This window comes from Bos grunniens, chromosome 28 (assembly GCF_055505025.1).
Source record: "Bos grunniens cultivar Pamir isolate PY7600 chromosome 28, Bosgru_T2T1.0, whole genome shotgun sequence".
Taxonomy (NCBI): domain Eukaryota; kingdom Metazoa; phylum Chordata; class Mammalia; order Artiodactyla; family Bovidae; genus Bos; species Bos grunniens.
The window spans coordinates 99,478-113,253 of NC_141192.1; the positions used below are offsets into that span (position 1 = coordinate 99,478).

General features: G+C 49.1%; 1 long non-coding RNA gene across 3 annotated transcripts in view; it reads left to right on the forward strand.

The window, feature by feature from the left end:
- The window catches only part of LOC147342678 (uncharacterized), a 40,446-nt gene extending 26,670 nt beyond the window's left edge, over positions 1-13,776 (forward strand). Inside the window, exons 2-3 of one of the 3 annotated variants that reach the window (XR_015157074.1) lie at positions 4,915-5,118; positions 11,937-13,776. This is a non-coding gene — a long non-coding RNA (uncharacterized LOC147342678). Of the gene's footprint in view, positions 1-4,914; positions 5,119-5,291; positions 5,594-7,740; positions 8,662-11,936 lie in introns of those variants that run through there. The other 2 variants (XR_015157073.1, XR_015157072.1) reach the window with 2 other exon arrangements.

A 13,776-nucleotide genomic window follows, 5' to 3' on the forward strand; every position in this document is an offset into this window, starting at 1 on the left:
TTCTTCAGAGGGTGTGGATGGGGCAAGCAGTAAGTCCATTTGAGACGATGGGGCCGAGGAAGAAGCGTGGTGATGATGAGGGCGGACTGTGGGTGGCTCCGCTTCCTCGTGCAGGGCACGCTTGTTCGTGTTCTCGGGGGAAGATACTGCTCATCATTCTTTGTCCTCTCTACGTGCGGAGGGCATGGTGCGGCGTAGGTAGCCATGCGGGGGAAACAAGCCATCGGAACGTTCTCTGTTCCTTGCCACGCCGACTAGCGCAGTCAGGAGCCAGAGTTGGCCCTCGAGGTCGGACATGTTACATCGCAAATTCCCGGTCTGCCGTTTGATGGAGGGTTTGGGGTTTGAAGCCATCAGCCAAGCCAAAGAAAGAAAAACGCAAGAGGTGGTCGATAAGGGGCCTCGGGTGCCCCTCCAGCGGGTCACGGGCCCATGAGGCAGTCGAGAAAGCAGCTAGGGGAGGACAGCTTCCCCACCGCCCCAGGCACTTTGGAGGCCGGCCGCATCTCCTCGCGTCCAGAGGCGTTTGCCCGGGGCCCAGCTGGATGAGACTGCCAGACAGGACGGGCAGAGTCGGAAGTCCAGTTGCCTTGCTATCACAATCTAGGGTAGGCTCGGGTCTTTCCTCAGTGCGGGGAGGACCTTTGCTTTCAGAAATGAACGTGGCGCGACATATCTCCACTCAGGCACCGGTGCGATGCTGGTGGAGAAGTTTCTTTGGGACTGGTTGGGTTGCCTTTCTCCCCTTGGCCTTCGTGTTGGTGCTGGTGGTGCTGGTGGTGCTGGTGGCGGTGCTCGTGGCCTTGTGGATCGCTTCTCCTGTTTGGCACTTGGAGCTTCTCCAGCGTACTCCTTGCACCGGACATGGAGCCCCAGGGACCTTTGCGGACGAGCGTCGTGCCGGGGACGCGCGCATCCCCGCCTCATTCCTGCCGGACCCTCCGCCAAGTAGCACGAGGCCTCCCAAGGACAGACACCCATAAAGGCTGCTTGCCCGTCTTCTCCCCGGACGCCTCTCGACGTCTGGGGCATTTTCGAGAGCCTGACCGGCCGGAAGGAGACGGTTCATGGACCTGCACCCGCTCTTCCCTGCCCCCCGAAGGGCTCCCGAGATCTTCTCCTTGCTCGGCTGGCTGTGAGCGCTCTGTGAGGCGTCTCCAGGCCGCGTCACTCACCCGAGGCCAGCGGTGCGGCCAGGGAACGGAGACGGGGAACGAAAGGCAAACCCACACCCAAAGTCCCATCCCGAGAGGGCTCTCCCACCCTCGCAGAAGTGGGAGGCCCTCGGACCGTGCCCAGGCCCGCTCATGCACCCCATCACCCCATCCTCTCCAGCGACTTCCCAGCAGAGCCGGCCCTCGAGAGCTCAGCCGCTCAGGCACGAGCCCGTCCCAAGTGAACACCGAGACCCCGGGCACACTCCAGGCAGGCCCCGCTTTTTCCCAGGAGGCTGCAGCACGCACACGGCCGAGAGGAACTCGCTCCTCGTCGGAACTCTTGGTGCGTCACACAGGGCGTGCCGCACACAGCGTGTGCCTGGGCGTCTGCACGCATGTGCGTCAGAGCCGACCTACCGCCACAGCCCCAGAGACGGCCGCGGCTTCTTGTTCTTCCCCTCGGTGGCTCTGGCCCTCCCGCTGGCACAAGGGCCGTTGCCGACGTTCTTCGGCCCCGGAGGCGGGGTGTCCGTGCTGGGACGGTCGAGCCGCTCGTGCTCCTGTTGGGGCGGCGTGCGGTTTCTCCCTCCTCCGTGTTTGGACTGGTGAATCACGACTGCGCCGGCAGGCAGGGCAGACTGGACCTTCCGCAGCTCCAAGGCCGGCTTCGGTCGGCTGTGTTCTTGCAGGCGTCTCCACTGCTCTAAGCTCATCCCTTCGACCTCTGTGTCCCCCGGGGACTCCTCCGACCCAGGAGCTCTGCCGCTGGCGTCTCCTGCAGGCTGCCCGGGGTCTGTGGAGTCAGCCCTCAGGAGGGCCGCTGACCTTCCCCCAGCACCTCCTTCCCACCCACCCTCCTAGGCATAGAACAGGAGGTAGGCGCTCTGGCTCAGGGCAGCAGTGTCGTCACAGGCGTTCACCTTGGCATCGTCCATCTTATAACATTGGTCGTTGCCCTCTCAGACGTAACAAAAGTAGTGGCCTCGCTCTCAGATCCTCACAGAAACATAGTATTTTCAATACTCTCTGCTTGAATTTTCCTTGAAGAAATGTAAAATTTTAGTAAATTTTTCCCAATGAAATAAATCTTTTTTAAGTAATGTATATCTGGCCATATTAGTCTCAATAATCTCAGAATAAACACAAGGACATCAAATATTTATTCATAATTAAAAATTTTTTAAAGAATCAGGTCATTTACATGATATTACATCTGCATAACACATTGACATGTTTGATTCCATAGTTGCATTTTCCCTTAGGATCAGGTGGTTGCTTTAGCCCCTCCTTTGTGTGTGTGTGTGTGTGTGTGTGGCTTGAATGATTTCATGCTTCCCTATTCTTGCCACCCTGGTGTTGCTTAGAGACCCTGGATATTTTATGAGAGCAATGGCCACACCACACTAAGAGGCCTAACCCTGTCTCTGTCTTGTGTCTTCAGGAGCTCAATGCATACAAAACGTGTATGAAAGCTCCAGATGTGAAAGCTCAGGCTTCCAGTTGATTCACACCTCCTATGTAAAGGGAATGGCCTTCTTCTACCCTCATGGGCATAATTGGGGCCAGATGTGAGGACAAAGTGTACGATGGGTTCAGGTGCAAAAAGTCAGTTATCCCCTTGCTTCATACCTGCGGTGCAAAGGGAAAATCCTTCCTTTGGGAAAACAGCTCAGAGCTCATAGAGACAAGGGCTGCCCCCTGCAGAGTGGGGCCAGTAGCCTCTGGTGGGGAAGACTGGGGTGATGACTGACTGGCTGGGGGCTCCCAGGATGAGGCAAGAGGCTGAGGAGCCCAAGTTTGCAGAGCCAAGGTCATACCAACCCCTCCTTGGATCTGCGTCTGTCTAAGTGGAGCAGTGACTTTAAGGGGCTAGGATGCCAGCTCCCTGCCTGGAGGCCACAGGAGGAGGAGGCAGAAAAGCAGGCGGTGTGGCTCCTTTTGATTTCTGAAGACACTTCTTTCTGGCACCAGGTGCCAACCTATGGGAAAGATTGTATTCTTTTTATAAAACTGCTTTAGCTGTTCTAATTCATTTGCCTTTCCATCTCAGTTCATTTAAAGATAAACGTACAAATGTATATATTTTTTCTTTAACACCAGTGGAAATCCTATAACTTGGCTATTTTTATCCAACAATTCATCATACAGATCTTTCCAAGTCAGTACCGACACAAATTTCCTTCCTAGATCCCTCTTAATGGCTGTTTCCTGAATGTTCTGTTTTTGTACTGAGTGATACTAATATCAACAATCTTAGTACACAAGTATTTGCACAAATGTTCCTCCCACGCTGAGTTGTTATATTGGACCTTCCGTGTGGAATATGAAAAGGTGGATTTATGGCTGTTTATCATTCATTTCTTTGATAGCTTCTGGACTTTTTTTTTTTTTAAATGTTGTATCATGATTCCATTCTTTTTATTCCACAGAATAAAAATCATTCATACATGTTTTTACCCAATCATTTCATGGTTTCAGTTTTACAGTCCCCACAGTCTAAGTTTCACTAAATTCCTAAGTCCGCCCGGGAGCAGGGACCTGCCCTCTGGGGCCGCCTGGCTCCGAGCCTCGGGAATCGCTGAGGAGCGCGCCTTCTCCCGCAGCTGCCCGGGGAGGTCTTCCCAGCTCCCGTCCTCCTGTCTGTTGTCTGGGTCTCCGCGCCCTGCCGGGCCGCCGGGCCGGGAGCCGGCTCCCAGCCCGGCTTGTCCCGGGCGTAAGAACGGCCCCCGCTGCGCTCTGGCCTCCCAAGGGTAGGGGTCCGCCCCGGGGCCGTGTGCGCCGCCCGTCGGGAGCCACCCAGCGGCCGCCGTGAGCCGGTCCCTTCCTGGGGAACGTTGGCGACTCCCGCGAAGGCTACGGTTCGGCCACCAAGCCCGGGGCAGAGCTCCAGAGGCCGGGGTGACAGCGGCAACGTTCCCGGTGTCATGAGACCCGGGAAGAGCCTGCTGTCGCCGGAGATTCGGGCTGCAGGTCGGCGGACAGGGCGGGCGGCGTCGGTCGGTGTCGGTCGGTGTCGCTTCCCGGCCCGGTGGACCAGCGCGCCGCGGGGCCCCTTCTGCCCGCGGGCACCGCCGGGGCAGCTGAGCGCGAGCAGGAAAGGGCATGGCGCCGGCGTCCGCGGAGTTACAGCCTCTCGATGTTTCCCACTCGCCCGGAGGTGCGGACCACACGGATGCACGCAGACATGTCCAGTCTTCCCAGCCTCCCCCATGGACCCCGATTCACAAACGTGTGTCCTCTCCCCGGAGAGGGCCGGCCCTGGTGTCCAGAACAGGAGGCACCGCAAGGGACCACCGGCCGCCCGTCCTCCTCCCCAAAGGGCGCCCGGAAGCGCTTCCTTGCCACCTTGGGGGAACGGTCGTCCCGCTGCCTTCGCGGCGCTGAGGCTGCTCCCAGGCGGCCTCGGTTCCCGGTGACGTGCTCAGGACTCCGCAGATGGGTTTCCTGCGGGTCGGGCTGCATCTATACGAGGGGCGCCCGGCGTCCCTTCTATTCTCCTCGGGCTCAGAAGTGGAAAGGATGGTGTCTGTGTGGAGGCGCTGTGTTTCCCGGGTATGAGACGCGGATACATCTGTGTGAGGATCACAAAGCCGACAGATTGGTGGCTACTGTGGCGAGGTCGACCACATGGCCTGATTCTTGTTAATATATGAACTGTAATGTAGGTATTCAATGAGAAATCTCGAAATTAATTATAGTGAAAATCACCATTATCATTGTAACTCAACAATAATGTTTTTATTACCTTTGTTTGCAGTTAATTTAAGAAACAGTTTCAAGTTTATCCACAGAGTATCCAATTGAAGACGACCAGAGAAGGATATTGAAATGAAGAACTTTCTTAACACACTGGGAAGTTGGGGAACCTCTCCTTCCAGCCATGAGGCCCTGCCCTGCAACAGCCGACCTGGAAAGCCAGACCCCAGCCCCTGCAGCAATGGGCTCCAGGATTCAGTGCGTGGTGGGTGACTGCCACCTTTCTTATTTTCCTTCCTTTCAATTTAGTACCAATTGGGGGAAACCAAATCTGTCATCTAAGCAGTCACCTGGGACGGCCCTCTTCCTCCCAGCCTGCCTCCGGCTTCCCCACATTACACGTTCTGAGTAGGACATGCTTTCCCTCTTTCCCACCAGAGCGCGTCCCACTCCTCTGTGTGCCCTGAGTCTCAGCCTAGGCGAGTGGTGGTGGCTGACTCCTTGCTCTGGAGACAAATTCTGAAGAAACAGTGAAGGATCGGGAAAATATCCTGGAGTAGGAAACAGCCACCGCTCCAGTATTCTTGCCTGGAAAATTCCATGAAAAGAGGAGCCTGGCCATCTGCAGGCCGTGGGGTCACAACGAGTCAAACACGACTGAGCATGCACACACAGACACAGGCATGTTTGTTTATGTCTACAGAACTTAGAGTGAGAACCAAATAAAGCACTGAGGATAATATGTGGGTTTTGTTATTTTTGAAAAAAAATCAAGTTAATCATTTTAAGTTGAGATATATATCATATACCAAAAAATTCTCCTTTGAGCACTATGTTTTAGTGATTGCCTATCTCTATAGTTGTGTAGCCATCATCACTATCTAACCCAGAATATTTTATATTTTATCTCCCTACAAAGACACCTAGTGTTCCTTAATCAGTCACTTTTAATTCCACATTCCTCACTCTTTCATCCTCATGGAATTGCCTATTCGGTGTATTTCAAGCACATGGGTTTGTACAACTGTGGCCATTTAGGTCCGGTTTCTTACACAGTGTCATGTTTTTGAAGCTTATTCATATTTTATCATGTGATCCAATTTTTTGTTTGGCTTCAGAATTTTCCTAAGTCTTTAACACATGCACACACACACACACACACAGACATGCTACAGTTCTTTTAATGTGGAAAATACACAGAGGTCCAATGTCACCATGAGAACCATTTTATGCAGACAGTTCCATGGCATAAAGTACTGCCTTCCTGTAGGCACTCAACCTGCCCACCAACCCACAGCGGCCAGCAAGCACAGAGGATGCCAGCCCAACTGTGCTGCCCATTGTCAGAACTCCCAACAGCACCCACCCAGGCCAAGACTCAACAATAGATGCAGCTCCCTGTGGCCAAAGGAGAGCCCAACTGTGCTGGGGGGTGGGGGTAGGGGGGGGCGGTGGTAGCAAAGGGAGAGAGAGATGAAAGGAGAGACAAGTGGGAAAGTCCACAGCACCTGGTCTTTCCAGGTGGTCTTGCAACCAAGTACTAATCAGGTTCAACCTTGCTTTAGCTTCTGAGCTCAGAAATTAACAGGTGCCTTCATGGTGGCATGGCCCTAGATGATGGCAGCCCCGACCAGGCACCCCAATACCCTGTGCTGTGGGGCCCTGCCATGCCAGCCTCACCAGCCCCTGTCAGAGCCCTGGGGTGCCCAGCATCTGTGGACAAACCGCTCCTGACACATCCTTCAGCCCTGTGGAGGCCCAGCCATCAGGCTGTGACTTGGAGTTCCCAAGAGATGGTTATCACTCAGGGTATGTGGCCAGTGGCAATAGGGCCTGACCCTCTGGAAGTGAGTGGAGAAAAGCCCAGTGCTCTAATTCAATGCTGTCCTGGCACCAACTGAGTGTCTCTCGCTGACATCTTCACTGCTTCATCCAGATATTGCACGTACCACTCGTGTTCCAGGTGGGATTCTAGGGGCAGCCTTCACAGGGCTGCAGCCTTTCAGTGACCAATCCCAAGTGCCGATGCCTCTGCCTCTGGGCCCTCACACAGGTAGTACCGCTGTCAATGCTTAGGGATAAAAACAGCAGATCTAAGACGCTGAAGACTTGTCCTAGGTCTGGCAAACAGCTCAGAACTGATGGCTGGTGGCCTTAATGCTGTGACCTAAGACCACACCATCTGCCAGCAGACATGTCAATCTCCAGATAATCAGGATCGGATTGATTAAGTACAAAGAGGGACAAGTGTGTCATGTTGGGAGGAGGGAGGTGGAAACAGCACCCCTCTGCCTTTGTTTCCCTACTTCCAGCTGCCCAGGGGCCCAGCCACCTCCTCAATATCCTATGTTCATGTAGTGTTCTGTTTTGACTCAGACAACATGAAGTGTTCCTGCCCCTCAAGTAGTAATTTTCTCAGTTTTGAGGGGTACAGTCATGAAATGTCTTCCAGTGTAAAAATAAAGAAAAGATAAAACTCACCCAGACCACTGGAGTCCCTTATGAGGTGACGGTGATATAATATCCCTTGAACTTCTGTTCTGGAAAGAGGGAGGGAGGAGGAAGAAAAAGCTAATCTTCAGTGAATGTAACCTTCTCATGGACTCTGTGTAGTCATTTTATCTGTACAGCTATTCAGTCATCATGACATTTACTCAAGGTCTTTTCTCTTTCTGGCCTGATGTTCTCATGGAGCTCACAGGCTGAAGAGGTGCTCAAAGTGAGAGAGTCAATTCCTAAGCAGGTTGATAAGAAGTCTGGGGGAAGCCAAGGAGAGAGGGTCTGGAGTTCTCAAGGAGGAGGAAAGGACAAACATCTTTTTTTCTCTACATTCCTTAGTCTTAGTCACTTAAAACATTTTTTTGTTTTGTTTTCTTTCTTTCTTTAGGCCCAGAACTGATGATTACACAACTCAGTTTAAACTCTGTGAAAGAAAGTGAATTTGCTCGGTCATGCCTGACTCTTTGCAACCCCATGGGCTGTAGCCTACCAGGCTCCTCTGTCCATGGGATTTTCCAGGCAAGAGTACTGGAGTGCATTGCCATTTCCTTCTCCAGGGGATCTTCCCAACCCAGGGATGCAGCCCAGGTCTCCCACATTGTAGGCAGATGCTTTACCATCTGAGCCACTTAAACTCTGTACTAAGGATCATATAAGAACAATGTATCCTGCTTGAGGACAGTTTCTCCTTTCTGAAAACCTTCTGACTAATCCTGACATCTTAGAATATATATTATGGGAATGGGTCTCGTAGGATCTTTCTGTTAAAATCTAATCCTGTTATCCTAAAATGCTAATTGTGGGAGTGGGTCTGGTAAAACTTTCACAAACTTGAGACATTCTTTTGATTTATTGTAGTAACTAATTTAAAAAGTATATACCTCCCTTGCTAACACTAGCAAGGGGGGCACTCTCCACCCACTTCTGCTGTCCATGTCAGAAGCTTTCTATGACTTTTTTCCACTGTCTCAAAACTCTGCTACACAAACGCTCTTGAGTGATCAATCCTGGTCCTTGGTCCTGAAGCTAAATCATCTTCGGAGATCCTGAATCTGACATCGTTCACAGTAAGCTCGATTGAATCTATAACAATCTCTTAAAAGCCAAATATAATCTTAAAATAAGCTATGCTGTTGCTAAGTCACTTCAGTCGTGTCCAACTCTGTGCGACGCCATAGAAGGCAGCGCACCAGGCTCCCCCATCCTTGGGATTCTCCAGGCAATAGCACTGGAGTGGGGTGCCATTGCCATCTCCAAAATAAGCTATATGCCCTATTAAAATAAAATTCAACTGAGTAAAATTTTAAAATCTTAGTGCCTTTATTTAAAGATTTATGAATCAGGCAGCATCAAATTTAGCAGTTAGAAACTCTGAGGAGTTGCACAAAATAAAAAACTTTTATAGGCATAAGGGATCAGAAACAAGGAAGTTGTACTGGGCAAAGAATCCAAGTGGTTACTGTGAGGTTACTTTCCATTAAAGGCTGGAAAGCTTTCTCAGGCAGACGACTTAACTAGTGATAATCAGAAGATTCCTGGCTGACTGGTTCAAGATTTCATTTCTGGAAGAGCCAAAACTGCATTTACGTCGTCTATTTTGCTAGCATGGTTCCTAACTAAGCAACTCCTCTGGGGCTGTTGTCTTGTTTTTAACAGTCCCCTGGGGGGCAGCAACAAGGCTTACCACTGCTGGTTCTTCCCAAATGCTGAGAGCGCATGTGCTCTGTGCCAGGCCTGTGCTGGGGGCAGGGACCCAGCCACGACACCTCACAGTCCTTGACATTCAAGAGGAGAGTAAGACAGAAAACCACCACACTTTAAAAAGAAAGGATTCTGCTGCTCCCACAGAGCTGACACTGTGGAGCGAGACAAGGAATAAACAGAACAGCTTGTAGAAGAGTCAGCTCCATGGAGTGAAGGGCGGGACACGGCACAGCAGGAAGAGAGGAGCTGGGGCGGTGGGAGGGTGGGGAGGAAAGGAGTCCCGGGACAGAGGACGGATGGGTGATGAGCCCCAGCGGGTGCAGACAGGGCCAGCCCTGGTGCCGTGAAGGACCAAGGTGGTAAGGGCAGGAGACATGGGGGAGCTGTCACCACAGATGCACATGGGGATGTGTCTCTGAGGAGGTGACAATTAAAATGCGCTCCGAGCCACTGTCCCCTTCCCTTGTCACCCAGAGGCAGACACCGAGGATGGCCGCTAACATCACGTGCACCAGCCAGTCCTCAGCCTGCACACCCAGCTCACTGTTCCTCCTGAGGAGTCACAGTAAAGGTTCCTGTACCTAATTCCCTTCCCTCAATCTGCGGACAAGTCCGGTCCTTTCCCGTGTGGCCCAATGGTGTGGCCTGTCCCTCCTCTTGGGAACTGTAAGTCATCAACTCTCTTTTCGAGGACAGTTATCTCCTGATCTGTTTGCCTTATTATGCCTGCAATTTCCTACTAATACACTATATTTTAAATTAGCCAAGAATGACAGTACACTCTAGACACAGAGTGTCTTAACTGAGCACACTCAATTAAGTGTGGACAAATGGAGAATGATCTAGGACACTTCCCACGATGTCCTCAATCAGTTTAATGTTTGATTGTGTGTTAAGCGGTGTTTTGTGTTTTCCTGCCTGGTTAGTTTCCTCTGGGTCAGCTGTGCTTTCTTTCACCAACTCTTTCTCCCGGCAAAATTACTTCCAAGCACAACTGAAATTCAGAATATGTTCAAATTGTTCCCTACAGGGAAAGCATCTTAGAGCAAAACTTACTGCAGCACTGATAAGGCGTCATGTCTTTCTCCAAGTTGGCTAAGAACGAGCAGAGTAGGAGTTGTGTGGTTAGTCCCTCTGTTGTGTCCAGCTCCTTGTGGCCCGTCCTTTGAGAGGAGCCTGGCAGGCTACAGACCCTGGAGTCCCAAAGACTTGGACACGACTGAGCCACTATATATTCTTCCGGATTCTTTCTGGTTACAGGTCGTCACAAGATACTGAGTACAGCTCCCTCACTACACAGCAGCTCCTTATGTCACCTGGTGTACATACAGCAGTGTGTGCGTACTGACCCCAAACTCCTAACTCACCTCTCCCCACACCCCCGTGTCCTCTTAGGTAACCATAAGCGTGTTTTCTATGTCTGTGACTCTACCTCTGCTTTGTAAATAAGTTCATCTGTATCATTCTTCAATATTCCACATATGTGATGTCATACGATGCTTGCCTCTTTCTGTCTGACTTCACTTAAAGTGAAATCACCATGTTCATCCATGTTGCTGCAAATGGCATTATTTCATTTGATTTTATGACTGAGTAATTTTCCATTGTATATATATTCCACATCTTCTGGAGCAAGCACTTCTTAGACTGTACAGCTTGACTTACTTTAAAGGAACAAAAATTGTGAGGAAACCTAAATTTTTTTAGAGATGGAGAATTTCTCTGCAATGATTCATATATCATTAATCAGCATTTAATGGATTAGGAGACCAAGAATAGTAGGTAAAATTGGTGTGTCGTTTTGTTTTATGTCACTTATGTCACGTTCTCATGCTGCTGCTGCTGCTAAGTTGCTTCAACTCTGTGTGACCCCATAGACAGCAGCCCACCAGGCTTCTCCATCCATGGGATTCTCCAGGCAGGAACACTGGAGAGGGTTGCCATTTCCTTCTCCAATGCACGCAAGTGAAAAGTGAAAGTGAAGTCACTCAGTTGTGTCCGACTCCTATCAGGGTTAAATTATGTTCACAAAATACAGATTTCTTCTGTTCGTCTATTCTTGATTCTCTAAAATTATGTGGTGCTTTTGTAGTCAGTTGTTCTTTGCTTGCATAGCCTTCACATGATTTTCAGAAGTAATTCTTGAAAAAAATTTTATTTTATAGCCTTCCTTGCTTATTTTTCTTTTGTTACAGCTGCTTTAAATATTGGTCTTGAGAATTCATATTTTTCCAGAAAGTAGTCAATTTCTTGAATATTCTCGTATATTTGCAGTGTATATAAAGGGGTTTATATTCATTTTTGTGGGTGGGTATGAGGTAATATGAAATATACTTCGGACCTCTTGTCTGACACAGGACCCCTAAGTGTCTTGAAGTTTCCTGGGTGATAGAAATATCTTTTGGCTTGTTTTCTTTGTATGATTCCTGAAAGTGTTAATTTTGCTTTTTCCTGGTAGGAAATGATTACCTTCATAACAGACACGTTTGAGGATTATTGCTAAGGTTTGTTAGTAGAATTCTATGTGCCCTTTATTTTAAGGCTTGTGATTAGTTTCATCTCTCTCTCTCTCTTTTTTTTTTAGTTTCAGCTCTAATATATGCATTTTCCATCTCAGTTGAATGCCCCATATATTCAAGGAGGTTTCTTCACTCTGGCTGGTGAGGATTCTCCGCCTCACATGAATGTTGCACATTATTCAATGCATTCAGTTCAGTTCATTTCAGTTGCTCAGTCGTGTCCAACTCTTTGCAACCCCATAAACCGCAGTGCACCAGGCTCCCTGAGTTCACCCAAACTCATGTTCATTGAATCGGTGATGCCATCCAACCATCTCATCCTCTGTCGTCCCCTTGTCTTCCTGCCCCCAATCCCTCCCAGCATCAGAGGCTTTTCCAATGAGTCAGCTCTTCACATCAAGTGGCCAAAGTATTGGAGTTTCAGCTTCAGCATCAGTCCTTCCAGTGAACACCCAGGACTGATCTCCTTTAGGATGGACTGGTTGGATCTCCTTGCTGTCCAAGGGACTCTCAAGAGTCTTCTCCAACACCACAGTCCAAAAGCATCAATTCTTCTCTGCTAAGTTTTCTTTATAGTCCAACTCTCACATCCATACATGACTACTGGAAAAACCATAGCTTTGACTAGACGGACTTTTGTTGGCAAAGTACTGTCTCTGCTTTTTAATATGCTGTCTAGTTTGGTCATAACTTTCCTTTCAAGGAGTAAGCATCTTTCAATTTCATGGATGCAATCACCATCTGCGGTGATTTGTGAGCCCCCCAAAATAAAGTCAGCCACTGTTTCCACTGTTTCCCCATCTATTTGTTGAGCTATTTCAAATCCTAAAAGATGATTCTGTGAAAGTGCTGCACTCAATATGTCAGAAAATTTGGAAAACTCAGCAGTGGCCACAGGAATGGAAAAGGTCAGTGTTCATTCCAATCCCAAAGAAAGGCAATGCCAAAGAATGCTCAAACGACTGCACAATTGCACTCATCTCACACGCTAGTAAAGTAATGCTCAAAATTCTCCAAGCCAGGCTTCAGCAATACATGAACCATGAACTTCCTGATGTCCAAGGTGATTTTAGAAAAGGCAGAGGAACCAGAGATCAAATTGCCAACATCCACTGGATCATCAAAAAAGCAAGAGAGTTCCAGAAAAATATCTATTTCTGCTTTATTGACTATGCCAAAGCCTTTGACTGTGTGGATCACAACAAGCTGTGGAAAATTCTGAAAGAGATGGGAATACCAGACCACCTGACCTGCCGCTTGAGAAACCTGTAGGAAGCAACAGTTAGAACTGGACATGGAACAACAGACTGGTTCCAAATAGGAAAAGGAGTATGTCACCCTGCTTATTTAACTTATATGCGGAGTACATCATGAGAAACGCTGGGCTGGAAGAAGCACAAGCTGGGATCAAGATTGCCAGGAGAAATATCGATAACCTCGGATATGCAGATGACACCACTGTTATGGCAGAAAGTAAAGAGGAACTAAAGAGCCTCTTGATGAAAGTGAAAGAGGAGAGTGAAAAAGTTGGCTTAAAGCTCAACATTCAGAAAACTAAGATCATGGCATCTGATCCCACTCAATGCACAGCTCTCCAGTAATAATTCTTTCCTCAAAAGTTGTTCCTGCCCAGCCTTGGGAAATTTCACCTGCATGTGATCAGATGACAGAGACTCAATGGGCTCATTAGGCACTTGTAATCATTCTTTCTGTCTGAGTAGCTCTCTTTTAGATGCCCTGCCCCACACATATCACCTTCTGCACCTCCCTGGCTCACTTGTGTTCTCAGATCAGGGCTTTGCTGGGCTGCATCTGGGTTCCCCTCCCTGTACCTGCAACATGGAAATTGCCTGAAGGCAGACAGCCAGGAGTTTTCAGATGGATTTGTGCATCCATCTTCACTCTAGGAACTTAGTCCTGCATGGCCTGCTGTCCAGGATCTGAAAACAGTTGTTCCCAGTATTTTGTTCAGCTTTCTAATTACCAGTGCCAGGTGAGGAAGTTCAGATACTGTTCCTCTTAAAGCTGGGAGTGGAAGTCACATTTTATTTTTACAGACACTCTTTGAATCAGTAATTCTAAATCAGTTAACCATATATGTTTAAAAGTATCCTTTGCTTCATTTTCTCTGTTTTGCTCTTGCAAATGTAAAAACAAAACCAAATATCAAGAGACACATTAAAACAGGTTTTGTTTTCTGC